General features: G+C 42.6%; 1 protein-coding gene across 1 annotated transcript in view; it reads left to right on the top strand.

Moving 5' to 3' along the window:
• The window catches only part of CCHR17.PART0H19orf81 (chromosome chr17.part0 C19orf81 homolog), a 360,271-nt gene that overhangs the window by 320,674 nt on the left and 19,038 nt on the right, over positions 1–20,559 (top strand). The gene's annotated exons all lie outside the window — the stretch shown is intronic.

A 20,559-nucleotide genomic window follows, 5' to 3' on the forward strand; every position in this document is an offset into this window, starting at 1 on the left:
GAATACTAGACATGCAATCTGATAGCTATAGAGAGACTATCTAAAGACAAAGTTGGCAGGTCAGCTGGAATAAACTTGACTTAGGAAGTTGGCCATTTATACATTAGAAAGCCACAGAGAAGAGAAAAGAGTGACAGAGTCTGCAAGTACCAGATTACTTGGAACAAGTGGAAATTGAAGGAAAGAAAGTGTAGAATCTGACTTGAGGAAATATTACTTCACAGAGAGTGTGGGGCTCTGGAAAGTTCTACAGAATAAAGTAGCTGTGCAGTGGAAGTCGGTAAAGAAATTGTATCTGTCCATAGCAATGGTTTTCTTACCTTTTCCAGTAGTTTATTGCAAGTTTTCTATTCTGCAGAGACATCATTCCTGAAGAAAATTTGTCAGATGATTCTGGCATAGACAGAGACCGTGTCTTTTCTTTGTTTTATTCTCAAGCCCAAGACATTGATTGCAAGGAAGGTTGGTCCACACCAACTCCATTAGAGAAGTTTTGATTTCTGAAGACTAGTTCGAGGATAAATAATGTATTTTTGGGGTAACAAATGAATGCTCCCCCTAGATAGATAAATCTACTTGCAGCATATCATATCTTCTCTCATGCTATGCCCTTTCCTCCTCCTATGCTAAATTTATTGAATATGTTAAATGCTGCATGCAATAATCCTGACCCTCAAACTTCAGCCCCCTTCCCCTAAAAAAGCAGAAGACCATACTCCTGCTGATTAGTAGATAAGGTATTATACCAATAGCATAAAAAGAATGTCCTTATTCAAGTCTATTCTGTCAGGGATTGCTAGCTTGTTAGATTGTTCTGCCACACGTCCTTCAAAAGGTAGATCCTGTGTGAATCCTACAATTTCTAACTTGTATCAGATGTCTAAACATGCTTTGAAGGGTGTGTATGATTGTGCAAATACTCTGTCTAGGACCCCAACAACTGCTATTGTTTTGCGAAGATGTACCCGAGTATGTACTGACAATGTTTTGGATGAGGTAAAACCTGCAATTTTAAACTCTAATGAAGACAAGGAGATTTTGTTTGACCCTGCTGCTACTCAGGTGTACAGACAGTTTGATGATAGGGGAAAATTAATTCAGTGAGTTACTACTTTTTAAGCCCCACATTATAAATCTTACAAACTCTCTGACTTTTTTCTTTAAAAAGAAAAAGACAAAATAATCATTCCTTGCCATTTGCTGGCAAACAAGGAGCAAAAAAGATAATGGCATAAGGGGAACAACAAAAAAGAGGAACCCTTTCAGAAAAAGGGGCAGACTATACTTTCAAAATGACAATGCAAGCATTCCATCCCATCATCTCTGATCCCTACATCCCTGTGTCTGTCCTGTAGACTGGCTCTCGGCCTTTCCCTTCGGCATCATATTGTTTTAGAATCTTGCATACTAATACTCATTCAGGAGGGTTATAGCTGGCACTTGATACACATACCTTCTTCCAGGAGAATTATTCCCCACCCTCTAGACCAAGCAGAGTTTTTCCTCTGGTTCTTCAACACATGCTTACCCTAGAAGTCAGTCATACTACCATTGCCTTTAGACCAAAGAGAGGAGGGCTTCTACTCCAAAATGTTTGGGTTTCAAAGAACAAGCTTTCCTGGTAACCAATAACCTTGCAATGTGAAAGCACCAAAATTCAAAATGTTGACACTTGAGAGTCTGTTACCAATCATTCCTCTTATGAAATTTATGGTAATATTAGATCTAAAAGATGCTTATCATCACATCTTTATTATTTAGATTATTTACTGATGTTTACAGTCTTTTGCCAGATGTCAAGAGTTCTTAAATGGGTGTCTTCACTCCTAAACAACCTGGGCTCCCAGATAAATCTACAAAATCCTATATGACTCCATCAGACAGGACTGTGCTTTTAGATTGCTTTCTAGTTTTATATATATATATATATATATATATATATATATATATATATATATATAGTTCCCCTTCAAAAAGTTGAACATTCAGAAACTCGAAATGCATATGGCCGACGCCATATGCTCGAATTTCGGAAGCTCGACTTCGTGAAAGGGAAATAAAAAAAGTAACACAAAAAAAGTATTTCTGCAGGGGGGCAAGCCCCCCTGCACACCCCCCGCTACTTATTTATTCCAACTCCGAGATCACACTACAGCGCAGAAAGGGAAATCTCCCATTCTGCGCTGTATGCTGTCCCCCATTCACACAGTCGAGCGTCTACAATTTCGAGCATATGTTCTTTACCATATGCATTTTGAGATTATGGCCGTTCAGCTTTGTGAAGGGGAACCATGTATATATATATATATATATATATATATATATATATATATATATATATATATATATGACTGCTGTGTAGAACTGAATCAACAGCTCCTGTGGGAGGTTGAACTTCCTCAGCAGTCACAAAAAGTACATTCGCTGTCGTGCCATTTTTATGATGGACCCTACATTGGTCTCCCACTTCAAGTCCCTAGAGATTATAAATCCCAAAAACATTGAAACTTTCCACAACTGATACTGCAGTATTAAATATAAAGATGGGGGGATAATATTGTAGTACCACTCCTAAAGTCCACTGTCATCTCTGGAGTTTTAAGAGTGTCATCTCCAGATTATTCAGAATATACCAAAGGACCTGCTGCTCAACCTTCCATCTGTATGCAGACATCACCATTCCTGATGAGCCCAATAATAGTTGTTTTGTCTGTGTATTTAATAAGATTGACAGAAAGGTCCTTAGAGGTGCAGTCATTAGTATAGAGGGAAAATAGCAGTGGGGAGTGCACACATCCCTGGGTGGGATCCGCATTGATCATGCAATAGCTAGATATAAATTTCCTCAGTTTCACCTGCTATTTTCTATTGGTCAGAAAATTGGTGAACCATTGACAAGTTGAGGCAGGAATGGAAAACTCTGAGAGTTTCAAGTGAAGAAGTTCCAGAATTATTATATTATATGCAGAATGTAAGTGAACAAACAGAATCCTTGCATATGTCCCTGGCTTGTCAAGATGTTGCAAGATATAGTGCAGACCCCTATTAACTGCATCATCCATTGACCAGTTCTCTTGATAAGCAAACTGAAGGGGGTCCAGTGAGGGAGCTGTAATATCCTAAAGTAGGCTAACAACAGCCTTTCAAAAGTCTTAATGACAACCAATGTCAAAGCAACAGGATTATAATCATCCATTCCTGTTATACTGGACTTTTTAGGGACTGGAATTATTGTGGCATATTTGAAACATAGGGGGACTTCACTCAGCTCTAATGACTAATTAAAAATCTGAGTAAAATCAGGAGACAGATGATCAGCACACGTTTTTAAACAAAATGGTGAAACTCCATCTGGGTCTGCTGCTTTCTTAATGTTCAGTATTTTTAAAAAACGACACACATCCACTTCAGAGATAATTCATGCAGATCGAGTGTGAGAATGTGTGGAAGAGAAAGTCATATAAGTCTGAACACTGGCACAACTGGCAACAGTGTCATTTGCAACCTCGGGCTTATCAAACTTGCAGTAAAAAGCATTCAAGTCATCAGCCAGTTGGTAATTAGCTGCAGTGTAGGGGGTGGTTTCCTGTTGTTTGTAATGTTTTGTAGACCTTTCCACACTGATTCAGGATCATTGGCTAAAAACTGTTTTTTTCAGCTTTTAGAATACTTATTTTTAGCCACTTTGATTTCTTTTGTCCGTGTGTTCTTTGCCTGTCTAAAAAGTGTTCTGTCCCCACTTCTATAGGCATCTTCCTTCATCTGACGAATCTGCTTAAGTTTTGCAGAAAACCAGGGGTTGCTGTTGTTAAATGTTTAAGGTGCTTTTTGCTGTGTTTGTCTGGAAAAAAAAACTTTTAAAAACTTTATTTTTACTGGCATTTGTTGCTTGTTTTCACAGGGAAAGAGGCATCATTTTTGGCCTGACCATGAAACAAACTGCTGGTCCCATGGTCCGTCCTTCTTCCAGCCACCAGAAAAAAAACTTAAGCAAACAGCCTTTGCCACCACAGCAGGCTAGCACTTTGCCTCAGCTACAGGTGGGATACTCTGCTTTGGACGTTTGTTGTACCTCAAACCACTCGTCTTTTACCATAAAAGGCTGCATTCTACATGAACTACAAAATGAACTGGCACCCTACCTAAGTACCATGTTCAATCATAGCCTCACCTCAGGCTTTGTATCCACTGAATGGCGCACCACGACGGTTATCCCACTCCACAAAGGTGGAGCCACGATGGACCCCAGGAACTACCACCCCATTAGCCCGATGAGCCTGGTCTGCAAGGCCATGGAATGTATCATCATGGAACTCATAAACAAAGACATTGGTAATCTCCAAACTCTGGACCCTACCCAGTTTGGATTTGTAAAAGGCAGATCATGTCTCCTAAACCTGACTGACTTCTTTGAAGCAGTCACCAAAGCCATAGATGAGGGTAAAATGGTTCAGACAGCTTATCTAGATCTCGCCAAGGCTTTCGACACCATCCGCCACTCTAGAATTATAGATAAGCTCACTAAACTAGATATAAATCCCTATGCCACAAGATGGGTTGCCAACTGGCTCATGGACAGAACCCACACTGTGAAAGTAGCAGATTCCAAATCCGACTTCTGACCAGTGACAAGTAGAGTACCACAGGGTTCAGTCCTGGGTCCTCTCCTGTTTGGTATCTACTTCTCTGAAGTGCAGGCTAACACAGAAGGTCTTTGGCTAACAAAGTTTGCAGATGACTGCAAACTAGGAGCCATAATCAAAACTCCTAACGATGTGGACAAACTACAAAAGGGCCTCATTGAGACGGAGACCTGGTGTCAAAGCCATGGCCTGAACCTCAATGCCAAAAAGTGTATTGTCATCCCATTTGGTAAAAACTCTGTGCCCATGAACTACCACATAGCTGGTAGTCTACTTAATGCTGAAAATGTGATAAGAGACTTTGGGACACAGATGGACAGTAGTCTCTCCTTTGATAATCACACCACCACAGTGGACAGGAAACCCTTCTACGTGGCTCATCTCATCACAAAAGGATTCTCATCCAGAAAAAAAGAGGTCATTGTTCCCCTCTACTCATCACTCATTAGACCAATTATAGAGTACAATGCCCCTTTTGGTATGTACCTCACAAGACATCTACAACAACTGGAAAGACCACAGAAATACTGCACAAAGAGGATTACTGGACTCAAACAGATGCCCTACGCAGACTGTCTCAAAAAAACTACAGCTTTACTCCATCGCATATCGCCTACTCAGGGGCGATCTCTGCCTAACATACAAAGCTATGTCAAACCCAGAGCTGTTGGACATGCTCCACTTAAAGAAATCCCAATCCTTCCGAGCTACACGCTCTAGGGACCTAAACCTTGTCACCACAATAAACAGAACATGCTGGAGGGATAGATTCCTGTCCCAGAGACTTCCCATACTCTGGAACAGACTACCTATCTATGTCAAACAGAGCTCCTCATTAGCACTCCTCAAGAAAAATGTTGATGATTGGATGAGAAATGGGAAATTCACCCCAGGGATCACTTCTGTGGCTCTGCTTGACAGGGGCACAGGAAAATAATTTTCTTGGGTGGCAAAAGCCAGGGTACATTTTTTGTCTAGGCTTATATAGGCCCTAGAGCCAATAGCCTAGTACCTACCTATGAACCTAAAAAAACACTCATCTTTTACCAGGTGAGAGGTTGGCATAATGGTTAAGATGTTTACATTACAGACACAAGGTGCATGGTTTGATTCTCACATTGGGCAATTGGCTAGGCTTAAAATGTCCCACAAGGGTAGTTAGCCTAGTACTAATCTATGAACTTATGAACCTATAAATCCCTATGAAGTAGCACTTATAGCCGGTATAGACTGTGGGTTAGCGATGTCCTCTGCAGTTCTTGCGGTCCCCTCACTGGGCAAAGCAGAGTCACTCTTCTTGGTCTTAAAAGATGAAATATGTAAAGCTTCCCTATATTGTCAGAAAGTTTTGCCCATCATTAGGGAAACTACTGCTGCCACAAATAACACTATTTTCACCATCTTTCCTACCAAAAATAAAGCATAAAACTAAGCATATATCTACTCCTCATCAAATGTCATTAGACAGCAGTAGTTTACTAAGTCTGGCTCAGGGTTTAATTCAGGTTACTGAACCTTCTTTTATGGTAGCTTTTGGTAAAATATGATGCTTCTTTTCCTGAAAATATTCAAGATTTTGAATCTGAATAGGATGATGAAGGGATAGACATGGGGTTTTCTCCTCAGCCTTCCAATTCAGACTCAGAGGAGAACTCAGTTTCTGATTCTCCCCATGGGGGTTCTCATTCTCTGAGGTGATTTCTGGAATGTTTTCAGTGTGAAAATGCTGTGTTTTCTAGGTTCCTTAGAAATTACTACGAGATGTTACAGAAGGAATTTCCAAAACATGCATCCATTCATCCAGTTTTGCCTGCCTTGAGGAATTTGTGTGTTAGTGCTAGTAGTCTTTCTGCCAACAACCCAGCCAGCCAGCCAGCTGCTCCTAAAAAAGAAGATAGAATGTATGCATTTCCTCAGTATTTTAACTTTTTATACACTCTTCCCAAACCTGATCCAGCAGCTAGAGCTTTAGTTAATCCTTCTGCTGCTAAACACATAGATCTGATGTTGTCCATTTTCATCGTGTTCTATGATGGGTTTTGGATTTTACCTCAGATCCTGTCTCAGCACTTCTAGATGTGTGGATCTGGTGCTCTGACTCTACTCCTTCCCATAATCCCTCATCACCTTCCTCTTTTACCTCAGATCCCTTTTGCTGCCTGAAACAATGCATTTTTTTCTGGAGTTCTGATCTCCTGTATAGTTTTCTGAGGTGTATATTAGATCACCGAGCGCTTAAAAAAGCGAATGGAGGTTAATCAACCCTATGTAAGCAAAAGCTTACAATTTTGAACTGTCAAAACAGCGATTTTTTTCCTAGGGAAAAATATCACTGTTCCAACAACAAAATAAACCATACTTTAAACATTACATTAAAAATCATTACATTAAAAAACATTACATTCGAAAGAATGCGTCTTCGGTCTTCTAATAGGGAACCAGTTTTCTGTGGTAAGTAGCATCCTTTATTTTACAATTGTTCTCTCTTACCCTAGTATTAGACAAAGTATCCTACATGATACCTTTAGCATTGTTGTAGTTAGTGTTGTTGTATTAAATAAATATCATTTAGACTTTAGGGTGTGTGTCTTGGCCTCTCACTTTGGCTTATATGTTACTTACTAAAATTTCTTAGGCTACTGTTCTGTACTGGTTAAGATAGCTTTTTTGGTGTACAGCATTAGAATAACTTTAAGGTATATTTTACACTGTGCCATTTTTCATGGTGTTTATTATGTTTGTATGCTTTTATTATTTCGGATAAAATTTTCAACAATCCAATCAGTGTGGACACAAGATTCCACCTCAGGATCCCCATCACTTGTGGGTTATTTGTTTGGGACCTGAACATTTATTGTTGGATTGTAACAAATGCAAACAATTTGGCAGTAAAGCCTTGTAAAGTCATAAGGATAATTTAATTTTAAAGGGGTTGCTCCCCCCACTAATGTATCAGAAAAGAACAAGGAAAGGGAGAAAGAAAAAGACAAAGGAAAGGAGAAAGAAAGGGGAAAACCCAGAGAACAACGGAAAACTTTGGACAATTCCCAGGAAAGGGCAAAGAAATGTTCTCCCCACCTGTAAAGGCTCTTGGGTCTGGCAGAAAAACTCCTAAATTATCGGATCTGACAACCTCATGGATCTGATCACCATCTCCAAAGGCAAGATTCTCTCCCAGTCTGCGGAGTCCTCATTTGCATTCACCAATATTACAAGAATCCAGACACTCAAGAGCATCCTTGGTGGCTTCCACCTCAAGGTCACCTAGGACTTCAAGGAGGCTTACTGAGGCTGAACTGGACAGAATGATGTGGAGATTGAGTCAACAGATCCAGTTGAGGGTGATAATGGCTTTATCCCCCAGGGTGGATCACAGATATGTCCCAGCTACTCTTTACCCTACTTCTGAAGCTCCACTGCTGAACACACCTTCTGGCTAACATCTTTTTGATATGACTATCCTGGAGGTACTCTGTCAGTGCTGACACCTCATATAGCTTCTTCACCATCCATGGCCCCCTCTCATGACTTCAGAGTGAGGGAAGACTCTGAGTCAAATTATCAAAGTCAGGGGCTTAGAGGAGATGTCAGTTTCAAAGTTATTGGTTCCATCTCTTCTTTCAGGTCCTTCAGCTCCAAGATTGGCTTCAAAGTCGATTCAAACCACATACAGGAAGGCACTCTTGACTCCTGTTCATCATTAGGCCATTCTAGAGCTGAACTCAGGCTTGGCCTTTGAACCATTTGAAAAGGTTCCCCTCGGCCAGAAATGAGTTTCCTTCAGCTGGTACAGATCCTAACCCCAACTCACAGTGGAACTGTTTCTCATTCTGGCCATTCTGCTCCATAGGGACAATCAGCCTTAAAAGCACCAGGGGATTTGCTCTTTTTGAGCTCCCAATCCAATTCCAAACTGACCCCTGAAGACCCATTACAACAGGTTTGAGGGTAATGGACATGCAGGTGGAAGTATATAGATTCATCCCCTGCATCAGTGACTGAAGCTGCAGACTTCATTGGAGGGGAATGCTTACCACATCTCCTTTTGAATACATCATCTTTGTGAGATCCTTGAGCTGTTAAAATAAAGACAGAGAGAACTGACTAAGGAGCTTTCCGGTTTTGTCTCAGATGCCTTACAAGGGAATATGCAGAAAAAGATGTTGTCCCACTTGGCTACATTGAACTCCATTTCAATGTTTCCATATGTCTGTTTTTCAATGCAGCTGATGGAGCAGCCAAGGCAGCAGGCACTGCAGTAGCTATTTGATGCCATGCCTGGATGCATTTGTGTGACTTTGCAGAAGGCATTAAGATGTCATTTGAAAATGCTCCATTTGAGGGATCCACCTTGCTTAGACCAAAAGTAAAAGACACACTAAAGAGGAGTAAATAGGATGATAAAACTCTGTCTGCCATTGGCATCTGTTTCTTGGCCTCATAGAGGTCATTTTCAAGGAACCAGAGAGTGACCAACAGGGTATAATTTTAAAAATATTGCAGGGTTTTACCCAGGACACTCACTCTGACAGACGTTCCAGAGGCAGAGGAGGGAATGGATACAATGGACGTCACCCTAGGGGCAGAGGTGGAAAATTAAATCAAGGGTTTTGAGATCCCTTCTTGGACAAACCCTTCCAGCATTCCTGAGAGATTGCCTGACTGCCTCAGTCTGGAGGCAGTTGGGGACCACATCTCCTTTCACCCATTTACCTGGCAGGTCATCCCTTCAGACATCTGGGTGTTAAGGATAGTCAGCAGAGAATACAGAATACCCTTCATGGAAAAACTCAAACAGAAGTCGAGGATTCCTCAAGTGCCACCCCATCAGTTGGAATCTGCAGAAGCAGAAGTCAAGTCTCTGCTAGAAAAAAGAGCCATCCAAGAGGTCAAATCAGATCAGATAGGATCCGGGGGCTACTCAATTTTTATTTTAGTTCCAAAGAAGTTCAGGGGCCTAAGGCCTATTCTAGACCTCAGTCATCTAAATCAGGTTGTGAAAAAGACCAAGTTCAGGATGGTCATGGTTCACCCCATTCTTACCTTGTTGGAAAAGGACTTTTGGATGGGCTCAGTGCACCTTCAGGATGCTTACTATCATATAAAAATTGGCAGGCAATCCAGGAGGTTTCTCCATTTCAGGCTGGCAGCCAGTCACTACCAATTCTGGGTTCTGACATTCCATCTCAACAATGCACCTCCAGTGTTCACCAAGTGCATGCCAGCAGTTAAAGGGTTCCAAGTGTTCTCAAATCTAGATGATTGGCTCCTCATTGCACCATCCAAAGATAGTTTGTTGCAAAGGAGGGTCTATTTGTTTCAGTTGCTTCCCCTTTTGGGTATAACAGTGACCTTCTGCAAAAGCCAAATAACCCCATTTCAGTCAATCAATTTCATCGGTTGCCATCTAGATACTTCCTTACAGACAACCTTCCTTCTAGAGACCAGAGCAAATGTTCTCAGACAGATTGCCTACCTGGTAATTTCTTGCATGAATCCTCCAGTGAAGTTAGTGTTGAAATGTCTAGGTCCGATGGCTTCCATAATACTTCTCATCCAATTTGATCATTTTCATATAAGAGTTCTACAATGGACTCTTTCTCTTCAGTGGTCTCAAACATTCAGTTCTTGAAAACTCCCATCAGAGTTTTCTTTTCCTGTGTATGCAAATCTCACATCCGATGGTGGACTCAGTCTCTGAACCTCCTGGTGGGAAATCCATTTCAATGGGGATTGTCACTATGGACTCCTCCCTTTTAGAATGGGGAGCATTATGAAGGGAAGACTCTTCAAGGTACCTGGTCTCCCTCAGAGGGTCAGTCTCACATCAATGTCCTGCAAGGAGAGCAGTCCTGAACATGTTGCAGGCTTTTCAAGACTCTCTACCAGTGGTTGTGATAGCTGTCTAAACAGACAACATGCATGTAGTTGGGTAAATCAGCAAACATGGAGGAACAAGGTCTTACGCCCATTGTCAAGAGGCTATGAGGGTGTGGCAGTGGGCTATCACCTCTCATTGATTTCTGATAACAATCATTTCAGGGAAAGTCAATGTTCTAGCAAACAGGTTAAACAGACATGCCCTTCTTCCTCATGAATGGTCCCTCAACCAAACAGAGGTGACTGAAATTTTCAGCTGTTGGTCCCAATCTTCTTAAAATCTGTTTGTGTCCAGCCTCAGTTTCAAATACACAAATACTTTTCCCTTCTCCCTAAATAGTGACAAGCACCAAAGGATGCTCTAGTCAATCACTGGTGTCCAGGACTGCTGTATGCTTTTCCCTCTTCCCCTTATACCAAAATTCATTCAGAAAGCAACTTTTGATTTTAGGAACTGATTTGTGGAGGCTTGCCTGGCTGTGTTGTTAGAACCTCCCATAAGATGTCAAAAGTGAAATACTGAATTCTCCTTTGGAAAGAGATTTTCCTTCTGGACCCTCTGCTGGGGAGATTATCAATATGTGTGATGAGAGGGGTAAGCTGATTCAAGGAATCTCTCAGATTTTTTGGTCCTCCGTATCCAAATTCTCCAAGGGATTTTATACTTCTGTGTCCAGCTTTTGCAAGAAACAAAATAATTGGTCACAGCAAGCAGTCATATAAAAAGCAGTGGCAGGGAGTTTCCAAAAAGTAAGCAGGAAACTCTCAAAACAAAGGACAGTCAATCGAGGCAGAATGACTATATAAGATATTTTGTCTCCCTCCAACCTTGGCAGTCCCTTACCCCTACCAGAAAGTCTGACTCTCCATTTCTCTCTTCTGCAACAGATTGTTTCAGACAAATGGACTCTGAATGTGATCCATCTAGGATACAAATGGCAGTGTGGGAGGAAACTCCTCCTGACTAGAATGTTCCTCCTTATCCTCCAGATCAAACACTTCTCGCTCCTCCTGTCCTACATCATATTTTGTCTCAGGGGTAATAGAAGCTGTTCCTCTTTCCCAGTTGGGAAAAATATTATATTCAAGAATGTTTTTAGTGCCAAGCAAAGAAAAAAATCCTGGAGACCTGTTCTGGATCCCTTTTTCCTGAGTCAGTTTGTGATAGTGTCCAAGTTCAAAATACTTTCACTTCACAACCTGTTTATTTGAGTTTTCTAGTAACCTTAGATTTAAAAGATGCATATCAGCACATTCATCCTATTCATCCAGAATGTTTTTCTTTAAATGTGTTTGTTAAGGGTTTTGCATATCGGGATCACATTATCAGTTCCCTGCCTTACCCTTTAGGTTAACCACTGCACAAAGGGTGTTCACAAACTGTGTAGCCTCTGTTACAACCCATTGCAGACTACAGGGTATCCACATTTTTCCATATTTAGATGACTTGATTATCATTACACCATCTTGTTTCAAAGCATCAGGAATCTGTCAGCTGGGTAAGACATCTCCTACACAGGTAAGGAATGCAAAGGAAAATTCAGAAGTTTTTTTTTTTTGTTTGTTTTTGACTCCTTCATACATGATTTTGTTTCTGAGGTGCCTGCTGGTCACACTATAGATCTTTGTACTAAGGAGTCTAGCAGGTGCCCCATCACATAGGATTGTGTGATGGAGTGCCTGCTAGGCACCTTAGTACAAAGAGCTTTTCTTCCACTGGCAAAAATAAATCTGTATTTATATTTATTCCATTAGGGTTTCCAGTCAGACTTCTGTAAGTGGGATTAAATACCTCAAGATTTGAGGTCTTACGTCTCCCATTATTCTCATGATGCCTGTTATAAGACTCCACTTAAAAAAGATACAACAGTATCAGAAATCTCTTTGGTCCCAGAATCAACACTCATTGTCTTTTCAAATCCTAGTTCTGGGATTTGTGAAAAGGTAATCACTTAGTGAAAACATCAGATGTTAAGTTGTCTATCTCGCCTTCATTCTTGCTGGATGGGTTCGCAACTCTAAAAGCTCGAGAGTTGGTTCCACCGGCTCGAGGCTCCCCTTATATCCCACAATGCTAGGCGTGAGTTACCTCAGATCTTGTTTGCGATCGAGGTGTTGGTTTTCTACCGGCTTCTTGGTGAGTAAACTTTCAGTAAAGTTAGTATACTTAAACCCCTTTATTTTTAATTTTAACTCTTGTTTCCCTTAGTTTAGTGGAATTCTCTCCTTTTCTCTAAAAGGCCTTCTTCAGTGGTGTGTGTGTGTTGTTTCTCTTAAATTAAAACCTTTGATAGTTGTTTTATTTTTGAGTTTAAAAATAAGATAGGGTGTAATCAGTGTGTTTGACTGGGTGTGTGTGATTACACTTTTTTTTCTAAGATGTCTAAAGACACAAAGGTCTCAGGCTTCAAGAAGTGTGATGCGTGCTGTCAGAAAATGTCTCTGACAGACGGTCACACTTCTTGTGTCTACTGCCTGGGGCCTTTGCACCTGCAGGACTCCTGTGCTGTATGCCACGGCTTCAGTCCCAGGGTCCTGCAGGAAAGAAAGAACAAATTGATCCTAAGAGGTTTACTCAAGCCTGAGGATTCCCTCTCTGTCTCTGGGAAGCCCTCCAAGGCTTCTAGGTCCTCGGCTCCAGCTACTGAGCCGAGAAGGCTACTAAAAACTCCCGTCTACATCGGGCCGGCTGGAGCTGATGAGTCTCAGTCTACAGTTTCTGTGGTTCCTCGGCTCCGGCTGGAGCCGAGGTCGGCTCCGACCAGACCTTCGGAGCCGACATCTAGGAAGAGATCTAGGTCACCATCCCTTGGCTCCGTTCATTCGGCTCCAGCATCTCCTCTGCTCCATAAATCACTCCTCTAGGTCGCGAGGCTGTCGGATCATGACCTTCAGAGGGTAGTGAGTCGACTTCTTAAGTCCGAGGCACTGGCCCAAATGCTTCAGAGCTCGACTCAGTCAGATGCCTGCCCCCTGTCCATCAATATGTTCTTCCTCGACTCCGTTGAGCTCGAGCCAGGTCAGCGGAACCCGAGAGACTGTGGTAGCGTTGGAGCTGACACATTGTCTCGGCTCCATTGTCGGCTCGATTTCTTCCTTGGAAGGACTTCCGGTGTGGCATTGACCTTGTCCGACCCTCTCCTCTCGGTAAGTTCGGCTCCGCGCCTCGAGCCATCAATGTCGAGGGGGACCTCTGGCTCTGCCTTCGAGGTCATTGTGTAGAACCTGGTTCTACCCCACAGTCGGCTCTGTCCACCCCCTCTTCGGTGCCTCAGGTCAAGTCGACTCACCCCTCATCCCGGACCACAGAGAGCCAGCTCCTCAGGAATCCCCGGGGATCTCATCCTCTTCGAGGCCTCTCCTGTTTTTGGCAGAAGCCCCCCTCGAAGAGAAAGTGTAAGGAAACACATAGACTCACCTGAGTCCGTCACCTCTGACACAGATTTAGAGGATTCGAGGTTCCCCGTTCCCCTTCTGAAGATGTCTCCTTTGCAGACATTCTAGAAATCCTTAAGCAGAGGGAAATTGGCCAGCCCTCAACCCTTCGGAGGATGAATCTGTGTACCTTGAGGCTGGCTCTCGTCCTTCCACCTCCTGGGTGTCTCCCCTTTGACCCCCACATGCAGGTGGTAGCAAAAAGGCATGGGCGCTCTCCTGATCGGTGGACCCCACTCCCAGGAGACCCTCAAAATTCATAACGGCACCAGCAGACAAACAGTTTTTGACAAAAGGAGTTTCTGTGGATGCTATGGTGGTTGCAGCTGCCACTAAGAAGGAACTAGCTGATCCTTCAGTACCTGTCCATCCACCTAACAAGGAATCTAGGTCCATGGACCGGGAAGCAGATGTTCTCGTCAGCGACATTTGCAATCGTTCGCTGAACTACCTATGCCATTTACTCGTCTTCAAAGGGACTTGATCAAAGGTGACATGTTGAAGGATCCTACAGCTGCAGGTTTTCAAGATAAGATGAACACTCAGCTGGCTACCCTGAACTCCATAGCCAACTCCTCCATCGCCTCCTTTCTTATGCGGCTGATGGAGCGAGCAGGGTCCGCAGGGACAGGTGTGGCCTGGATGCGGCTATGCAATTTTGGACCCCTTTAAGCGTCTTTCACTAATTCCCCATTCGATGGATCATCTCTCTTTGGTCCTCAAGTGAAAGAAACCTTGACTAGGTGCAAGACTGATGGCAAGACTCTTTCTGCCGTCGGTCCGTTTTCTACTCCTTCTAGGCCTTACCCCAAAGGCCAGAAAAGTGGGAAAATGTGGTTCCGTAAACAATCTCAAGGGACTTCACCTGGCGAGAGGCGGTTCCCCGCCAGAGGAGGCAGGGGAACAACAATGGTAGGCGATAAGCCCTATTCGGCTCTCGCCAGAGGCAGAGGGAACAACAATGGTAGACGACGCCTAGAGGCAGGGGGTCCAGAACCAGGGCAATTGAGAAACTTTCTCCGATAAGCCCTTTCAGCATCCCTGAGTGTTGCCCGACTGTCCACCTTGAGGCAGTCGGGGAAGATTGTCACTGTACCCAGAAGCCTGGCTATCCCTAACTCGAGACAAGTGGGTACAGTCCATCATTTCGAAGGCTATTCCATTCCCTTGTAGCATTCCAAACCGATCAAAAATCCCTTCCAGATGTTCCACAAAGGGATATTGCAGCTTTGGAAATTTCAAAGCTGCTTGCAAAGAACAATTCAGCCAGTTCCAGCAGACCAGCAAGGATCCGGAATCTACTCCAGGTTCTTTTTAGTTCCAAAGAAAACAGGGGACTGGAGATCAATTTTGGATCTCAGTATCTTGAACAAGTCGGTCAAGAAAACAAGATTTCGGATGGTCACGCTGCAGTCCATCCTTCCCTTTGGGAAAAGGAAACTGGATGTGCTCTATAGACCTTCAGGATGCGTACTATCACATAAAAATGAACAGACACTCCAGAAGATTCCTCCGCTTCAGGCTGGGAACCAGTCATTTTCAATTCAGGGCCCTGCTCTTTGGTCTCACCACTGCCCCGTGTTTACCAAATGCATGGCAGTGGTAGCTTCTCACCTGAGACGACAAGGATTCCAGGTGTTTCCATATTTGGACGACTGGCTCCTCACAGCTCCCACCAAGCATCTTCTTCTAATGGCCAGGGATTACACCTTTCGCATTTGTCAAAAGTTAGGCATTTCAATAAATTGTCTGTTTCTTGTCGTACTATTACCTTTATAGGTGCAAATCTAGACACAGTCAACATGTCTGCGAGACTAACAGATCACAGAATAACAGACATACACAAACTGGTCTCACTCCTCTTCAGCAACAACAGAATCAAAGCCAGGTTAGTTCTGAAAGTGTTGGGAATTATGGCGGCTGCCACACCTCTGCTTCCATTAGCCAGATTCCACATGAGAATCCTTCAATGGATGCTCTTTGCACAATGGTCATACCAGCAACTTCCGATGTCCCACACCATTATGATTACGCAGGCATGCAGAAATCATCTTCTGTGGTGGATGTCTTCCTCAGCTCTTATTGGGAAGACCCTTTGTTGCTACTCTGACAACGGACGCCTCCTGATCGGGTGGGGGGGGCATTATCAGGGCAGGACTGTCCAGGGCACATGGCAACCAGACGAATGCCACTTGCACATAAATGTTCTGAAGATGAGAGCAGTGCTTTTAGCGTTGCAAGCCCTTCAAGACTCTCTTCCCTTGGGAACGATTGCAATCCAGACAGACAACATGTCTGTAGTGTGGTATATCAACAAACAAGGCGGAACCAGGTCCTACCCCTGTGTCGAGAAGCACTCAGACTGTGGCAATGGGCGATTTCTTCTCAGCAGTTTCTGATAGCAACGCACATCGGAAGTCCAATCAAATCGCGGACAAGTTGAGCAGAGCTATCCTCATGCCTCACGAGTGGTCTCTGAAAGACTCTGTTGTGAGAGAAATTTTTCTCAAGTGGGGTCAGCCTTGCTGCGACCTTTTTGCTACTCCCCAAAACAGCAAGTGCAGAGATTATTTCACACTATTCCCTTTACCAGGCCAGCCCAGCAGAGACGCTCTAGTCCAAGTTTGGCCCCGGGGACTTCTGTATGCATTTCCTCCCTTCCCACTAATCTCTCAAGTGATACAGAAAGCTATCGCTCAGAAGGCCTCGTTGATCCTCATTGCTCCTTACTGGCCTCGACAGGTGTGGTTCCCCTTTCTACATCATTTTCTATTGGGCGACCTTGGCATCTGGACCTAGTTCCAGATCTTTTGATCCATCAGTCGGGTCAGTTTCATGCTCCCTTCCTCTCTGAACCTCACTGCTTGGTTCCTCCAGTTCCAACCTTAGCCAGGCTTCCTCAATTATCTCACTCTGTTCGAGATATTTTGATAGCTTCCCATAAATCTTCCACTGAAAGATTTATTTGAGTCAGTGGCAACGCTTCACATATTGGCCTCAAGGAAGGGACATAGATCCTTTCACTGCTTCCATCCAAATGGTCCTTGATTTTCTAGCTGAACTCTTCCATGCAGGTTCATCTCCTTCTACTCTTAAAGTTCAATTGGCAGCTATTTCTAACTTTCATGTGGGTATTTCAGAGTCTGCCATAATGTCCCACAAGCTTTGTAAAGCCTTTTTGAGAGGAGTTTTTCTACTCAGACCTCCTATAAGAAATCCTCCTCCTCCTTGGGACCTAAATTTAGTTCTTACTTCTTTGATTCTTCCCCCTTTCGAACCTACAGCCTCCTGTTCTTTAAAATTGCTATCATGGAAGACTCTCTTTCTGGTAGCTATTACTTCAGCTAGAAGAATTTCAGAACTTCATGCACTCAGCTGTCGACCTCCTTATCTGTTGTTCCATAAGGACAGGGTATCCTACGAACCAACCGTCCTTTATGCCCAAGGTAGCCTCGACGTCTAACCTAAATCAAAGCATTGACCTCCCTGTGTTTTCCAGAATATTCCAATAGGTCTGAACAAAAATTACACTGGCTAGATGTTCATCGTCAGTTAAGGTACTATTTGGATAGAACAAAACAATTCAGAAAATCTGACCAGCTGTTTGTCTCCTATGCAGAAGGCAGAAAGGGACTTTCAGTTTCAAAGGTATCATTATCTAGATGGCTAACATCTCTGATTTCCCTTGTTTATGAAATTAGACACCAAAAGCTGCCTAATAAACCTAAGGCCCATTCCACCAGAGCTTTGGCTACTTCTATAGCCTTCCAAGACAGACTGCCTATTGACACCATTTGTGCAGCGGCTACTTGGGCTACTCCTCACACTTTCATTTCTCATTATAAGTTGGATTTAGCTTCTAGACATAGAGCTAACTTTGGTTCCACTGTTCTCAGGAGTCTGTTCCGTTAAGCCACCGGGACAAGGTGCTAGGGGCCTTGGTCCCATCCAGCAAGAATGAGCGAGGCGAGATAGACAACTTAACATATAGAAGTTATGTTCTTACCATAACGTTCCATGTTAGTTGTCTTCTTCGCCTTCTTCTTTCCTTCCCCTGGCCTGGACAGACCTAGAGGAGTTGTGATTGTGACCTCTCTTTCTACCACCTCTTTTCTTAGGCATATGCTGTTGTGCATATTTCCTGGGTCAGGATGTAGGTCACCCTTCTTTCTCCCTGGTTTTTAGAGGTGGACTTTGTTTATAGTTATTCTGATACTATTATAAGCTGGGGTTAGCTTACAAACGAGATCTGAGGTAACTCACGCCTAGCATTGTGGGATATAAGGGGAGCCTCGAGCCGGAGGAACCAACTCTCGAGCTTTTAGAGTGGCGGAGCCGAGGTCGGCTCCGAACCCATCCAGCAAGAAGAAGGCGAGAAGAAGACAACTAACATGGAACGTTATGGTAAGAACATAACTTCTATATTTCTCACAATCCAGGTCTCCCATTCCTCCCACCTCTAACACAGTCAGTCACAACAGACAATCTCAGACTTTTTTCAATGGGAATAAAAGTACAAGGCCTTTGGGTCAAGAAAGACATTTCAGAACACATAAACATAAAAATGATGCTAGCTGTTATAAAGGCACTCAACACTCTGAATCATCTGTGGTCCCTAAGACCCCTTCAATTGTTATAGACAACAGCACAATGATGTGGTACATAAGCAAAGAAGGAAGAACCAAATCTTACCCCTATGCAGATTAACCACATTAACATGGTATACAGCTTTACAGCACAATCTCACTCTAGAGACTTCTTACATTCTGTCAGATCAAAATTGTGTGTCAGACAAGATGAACAGGTCCAAGGCAGCCCTTACAAATGGAAACTGGATCAGGGAGTCTTCCTAGATTTGACTGATCTTTGGAAAATTCCTCAGGAAGATTTCTTGGCCTCCTACCCAAATAATCAACCAGCAAATTTCAGTTCCAGAACACCATGTAACAAGACCTGGACAGGAATGTTCCTGTATGCATTTCAACCCTTGCAACTCATTACCTGGGCCATTCCAAAGATTCAGAAGGATTTTCTAAAGATTGTTGTGGTAGTCCCTTCTGGTCCAGGCAACAGTGTTTCTCCCTTCTTTTGGAATTCGCAACAGACAATTACCACAAACTTCGTCACAAACTGGATTTACTCACACAAGATCGGGGAGTTTTATGCAGCTCAACCCTAAACAAATACAACTGGCTGCCTCAATGATAGGATCTTAATACCTTTTAGTCACTTCTTTTCTGAGGATTTGTAGCAGGTATAATGGAGGCAAGACATCCTGCCACTAGAAAAAAAAAAAAAAAAAAAAAAAATATATATATATATATATATATATATATATATATATATATATATATATATATATATATATATATATATATATATATATATATATATATGGTTCCACTTCATATCATCGAATTATCATTTCATTGAATTGCAAACCATCGAGACCAAATCGTCGAAAACCCATTTCATCGAAAACTCATTTCACCGAATCTCATATCATTGAAAACTATGAAGCAACTACAAATAATATTCCACAATGTTTATACTACGTTTATGCAGGGGGGCAAGCCCCCCTGCACCCCCCAAGTGGGGGGCTCTGCCCCCCACACCCCCCGTAATTAAATATACCAACTCCAAGGTCGCACAACAGTGGGGTTAGGAAATTACCTTTTTCCCCCACTGTAGTGCAACCTTGGAGTTGGTATATTTAATTACGGGGTGAGGGTGGAGCCCCACATGGGGGTGCAGGGGCTTGCCCTGCATACACATAGTACAAAGTGTCTGGGATGTTATTTGTAGTTGCTTCATAGTTTTCAATGATTTGAGATTCGATGAAATGAGTTTTCGATGAAATGGGTTTTCGACGATTTGGTCTCGATGGTTTGCAATTCAATGAAATGATAATTCGATGATATGAAGTGGAACCATATATATATATATATATATATATATATATATATATATATATATATATGTGTGTATATATATATATATATATATATATATATATATATATATATATATATATATGTGTGCGTGTGTATATACACACACACGGTTTACTATTAAAATATCGAAGTTTAAAAAAAATGGTACTTAACAGCGAACTATTTTGCTGAAAGTACACATTACCTAATGGCCCTAAAGTCGAAAATCAGATGTTAATGCCGAAAATGTCGAACACGACATTTTACCGCACTTAACAGCAATTCCACCCTTGCTGTAACTCCCTAACTAGTACACCTAACATCCCGTTTATGAAGGGGGGCTGCATCCCCCACACCCCCCTAACTATATATTCCGAGATCGCACTACAGTGAGAAAAGGGATGTATTTCCCTTACCGCACTGTACCACGATTCCTGTACATAATCAAACATTCATATTTGTGAATGCACAGTACATTCGCATATGTAACGTTCGATGATGTAGCTTGCACACATATAGGTTCATAGGTTCATAGGTTCATACTAGGATATCTGCCCTAGGGCAGTTATAAGCCTAGCCAGAATGTGTTTGGCTTTCGCCACCCATTTTAAATTTATTTTGCTATGCCCTTTTTCGGGGTTAGTATACTGTGCCTCTGTCTAACAGTG

The sequence above is a fragment of the Protopterus annectens genome, chromosome 17.part0 (genome assembly GCF_019279795.1).
Source record: "Protopterus annectens isolate FY-2018-M chromosome 17.part0, PAN1.0, whole genome shotgun sequence".
Classification (NCBI taxonomy): Eukaryota; Metazoa; Chordata; order Ceratodontiformes; family Protopteridae; genus Protopterus; species Protopterus annectens.